This window comes from Morone saxatilis, unplaced genomic scaffold, assembly GCF_004916995.1.
Source record: "Morone saxatilis isolate NCDOM2014 unplaced genomic scaffold, NCSU_SB_2.0 Contig8, whole genome shotgun sequence".
NCBI lineage: Eukaryota > Metazoa > Chordata > Actinopteri > Moronidae > Morone > Morone saxatilis.
In genome coordinates, this window is record NW_023340257.1 from 25,690,438 (window position 1) to 25,695,498 (window position 5,061).

Sequence of the window (5,061 nt, forward strand, 5' to 3'; positions counted from 1 at the left end):
AAAGAAATTTGAATTTTCACTCCTAAATCAGCCTTTTGTTTTAGAAGAACAACAAGCTTACTCATAAGTTTTTAATGGAAAAACATTTGGACATGTGCTTCAAAAGTTTTTAGAAATTAAGTTTCAACCTGTAAAAGGTTAAAAAGTGCAATTTAAAGGTTCCTTCTGAAAAAAATTCAGTTCAAAGTTTTGGGAATAAGACTTGAAACCTGAAAAAACATAACAATTGAAACAGCAGCCAATACAGAAAACAGTTTTTCAGGGTTTTGTTGGTAGAAATGTTTTACGTTTCTTAAATAAAAAAATGTTTCAACGGGTGCTTTTTGAAAATGTTTGCCCCAATAAAAATGAACCACAACACAAACCAACACAACACAACAAACACACACAACAAACAACAACTTAAGATCCTCAAAAGAGCTTTGTGGAAAGAGAGGAGAGAAGAATATATGCCCGGAAAAAAATAAAAGAAGATGTCTTTGTTCTTATACTTTATTGGAAGCAGGAATCAAGAAATAATTGAATGTGAACAGTTTCCCAAAATCTGCACAATGTTTTTTGTTGGTAGAGACATTTACCAAGGTTTTTTTTTGATTTTCAGCAACACGGTTTACAAAAGGCTACAAATAAAACAGAATACAAACCTTTAAAAATAAATCAAAACAATATGCACGAAAAAGATTAAATATAGAAAATAAAAGCCAAAAACAACACCAAATGTTTGGGTTTTAATGAAGACGCCCTGTTTAAAAGCCTGTTCTGACTGATTCAAGTTTTTCCCAGTTTAGGAATGCAACAGGAAGTTAAAAAAATTACAATAAAACCATATAAAAAAAATTGGAAGAAAACAGTTTAAATCAAAAAGGGGAAACGCTTTTGACTTCAGCCTCAAGTCATTTTTCACAATTAAAACACAAGTCAGTAAATGATTTTATTTGAATCCCAGTAATGGCAGAAATATCCCCCAATAACACCAGGCCTGAAAGATGAAACTTTTATACACAATGGAAAAAAAGACTCATACAGCGTCTGCCAATGGGAGACTGTCTTTACCCGTTAATCAGCTGATGCCTTTTAACGTCATTACCATGAATATTGGAGAAAAGGACTAGAGAAGTTTGGACTGTATTTTCTGACTAATGTTCCCTTGAATATTGTATAAAAGGCCCAGAAGTTTTATGTTCACTGTTACTTGTTTGAGGCTTATCTTTCAACGAATAGGTGACAACTTATTATAATGTTTTGGGCACGTTTTGATTTAATTCTCTGCCTTTTAAATACCATCATTTTATTTATTATTAACTCCCCTAACATAAAAATAACAAGCTGGATTGTCAGGGGGCTTCGGAAAATTACAAAATTAAAACAAGTTATAAGTAGGATTAGACATCTCAAATCTAAAATCATATTTTTTCAGGAAACCACCTGACAATTGAAGATAAAGCGTGTACAGAGCCGATGGCCCGGCCAGGTTATATATACATGTTATAATAATTATGCAAGGGGAGTGCTTATCCTTATTCACCGGACAATACCATTGCAGATTGTTAAAACTATCCCAGGTGGAAGATACATTATCGTCCAATGCAATATCCTATCAATGACATGGAACCTAGTTAGTATTTATGGTGCCAATGAGGATAACCCCAGTTTCTTTAGGAATATCTTTATTGACTTGTCTACCATGAACAGATTTTTTATTTTAGGAGGGGACTTCAATTGTGCTTTAAATCCAACAATAAATCGTTCAACGGGCTGTGACACGGGTAAAACACAAACTAGAGAACTACTGAAACAGTTTATAGAGGATCTAAATCTAGCTGATGTCTGGAGAGAACGGATAAAAATCATTACTCCTGTTATTCAAGTACAAATAAATCACATTCCTGCATAGATCATTTCATTATTTCCAGGGAACTCTTACCCAAGGTTAGCGAATGCTGGTATAATGGTATCGTGATAAGTGACCATGCTGCTGTATCACTCAAAATCCAACTTGACAAAATTGTCCATGGCCCTCCTAATATGAGATTCCAGGCAAGATGGCTGCAAGTACAAATTACAATTATAAAATGTCCACAGATGAAAGTGCCAAAAGTTTAATGTGGTTGAAGCAAGCCTACCATGATCAAGGACAGAAGGCTGGAGAATCAAAAAACAACAAACTGACCGATCAATAAATAGTATTAGGACACCGCAAGGGAATTTAACAATAGACCCGCTAGAAATAAATACACGCTTCAAAGATTCTTATGAATCCTTATATAGATCAGAATGCAACCAAGACTCAGATGAGCAGGACACATTCAACATCAGCTTCAGTTTCAGTCATTATCTGACGACATAAAAAATGAATTGGATAGGAATATAACAGCCGAGGAGTTGTCAGAAGCAATCCAAAATATAAATAGTGGTAAGGCACCTGGGCCGGATGGGTTGCCCATAGAATTTTATAAAAGATTTAAAACTAAATTAGTAGAGCCACTTCTAAATATGTTTAAAGAATGTTTCCAGGAAGGAACTCTTCCACCCACTATGAGATTAGCTCTGATAACCCTCATCCAAAAAACAGGCAAACCATCCACAGAGTTCTCGTCGTTTAGGCCAATCAGTCTAATGTGTAGTGACACTAAAATACTTTGTAAAATGCTAGCAAGAAGATCAGATCCACACCTCCCTAAACTCATACATAATGATCAGAATGGGTTTGTATGAAATCGTCAAGGTTTCCATAACATCAGAAGAGTCCTTAATATATTACATGAAAAAGCTGGCGGTAAAGACACAGCAGTACTGTCATTAGATGCCCAACAGGTATTTGACAGAATAGAATGGCACTACCTTTTTTAATTGCTACCCCGATTCGGATTTGGAGAGGGATTTCTTAGATGGATTCATGTTCTCTATACACCAGAATCATTCTTGTTTTTATCATATTTTATTAAAACAATGAAAAACTAAACAGCTGCTTCATTTCCAACAATGGGACAAGACCTCTCTTAAACTGAGAAGTTGTGAAAGTGGTCATCCTCTTAAAATAAGCAAAATAATCTTGTTTCTCTGCTGGGATATTATGCTAACCATTGTTGTTACTTGTTACTGGTTAAATCAAGCTCAATATTACCTGTATTATTTTATTAAGACTAAGAGCTATCTTTTATATGTAGATATATATTTTAAGATATATTTTCTTAAAACCACACTACTTTTCTATACAAAACATGCCTGACAAGATTAGTTTTCAGCCCTTTCTCCGCATTCCTACACCCCCACCAATTTACCAGACTCCCAACTGAAGAAGGAGGTGAGGGACGTTTCAGTTGGCATAATTGCAGAGTGCATTTTTTGTATGATTATGAAAAAATATTATTATGAAATTAAAATTATTAAATATTTTTTCAAATTTAAACACTGTAATTATTTTTCCACATAATGATCATCATATAAAACAGTCTGAGTTGAATGCTGGATCGAAGCACTTAGTGACAGCTAGCATATGAAATGTTAACTTGTGTATACATTGTTTGTTGTTTTGTCTGTTTGAATCTGTGTGTGTTTCATTTTATCTACTATTATTTTAGTGCACCACTAGTTTGGTATTATCTTATCTTTACCTGTATAGATAATGTCTTGAGTGTATAGGGGTGGGAGGGGGAGAGATAAAAGGAAAATGTTTGTTCTCAGATGTATGTACAATACTCTTTTCTTCCATAGAAATATGCATAAAAAAGGTGACAGCCAATGTTAAAATAATACCTTCAAGTCTATAATGTCCAAGGTACAGTATGTCTCCACAACTTTGATGCAGACTGAAATGTGGTCATTTACTGACACTTAGTGGTGGTGAGAGATGAAAACCTAGAAATTCCACAGGATTCAGAGGGAAAGCCATGCTTGCAAGAGAAACCCATAAAAGTAAAAGTATTAATGCACTAAATTGCATTCTGTGTGTGGTTATCTCCCATGAAAAAAGTTCAGTGGTTCCCAACCTTTTTCCTGAAAGGAGCCCCTTTCTATCATTGAGTAAACTGACTAAGTGACACATTTTATGTGGATATATGGATATTTAGGGCCCCGAGCACTGACCGTGCGAAGGCCCTATTGTAATTGATAGGAATTATTAGGGCCCTAGCACTGACCATGTGAAGGCCCTATTGTATCTCTAGGAAATTATTAGGGACCGGCCATGTCGACCCCGCTGGAGGTCCCTATTTGTATTTGCTAGAATTCTTCCTTCTTCTTCTTCTTCTTCTTCTTTATGTTTTTAGCCCCTTTGACTGCATATTTGGAGGCTGCCAACATGCTCCGAAAACTCATGAAACACGGCGCACATGTCAGTCATAAAAAAAAATAGAAAATAGTCATATTTTCTAGGGGCCCACTATGAGCATGACAAAATGGCCCCTCAGGGGCCCATTCACTGATATGCATAAAAATCTGCACACATGTAGATCTTACCCATATCCCAAACCCATGTAGGACCTTGTCCTCGTCTTCGTCTACAAGAGACATTTTATTCGTCTCTTAATGCAACAATAATCTCAATGTTTAATTTTGTTCCACCAGGAGAGTCCAGAAAGGCCTCTTACCTTTTTTGACCCCAAGAATAGGGAGATATAGACTTTGCCGTGCCAGGCAGGAAGAAGACTGGTCTGTGTTTAAGACCTTTAACCCTTCTTTACACAGATAAAACGGACACTTTATGCTCCAAGTTTCGTGAAACAATGTTGTTCTTGAAGGTAGATGTGTGAAATTAAGTGCCTTTTTGACCTGTAAATAAGGATTAGATGTCCTTGAAATGTGTTCCACTCTTTTAGATCTGACAGTTCTACCTCCAGAGAAGAAACTCCTTTGGATTCTCACATCTGGCATACTGTCATTGTCTGCTTTTTGAAGAAGTGATTTAAACGAGTATTCCAAGTGGGGCCCTGACATTCCAATACTGATAAGCCTTGTGCTCAGTCTACAGCCAGAAAGCAACACTTACATTGATATTGGCTTTAGTCCTGATTAAGTACGTAAGATGAAGTTTTCATCTTCTCCTAATTAACATATTAACAT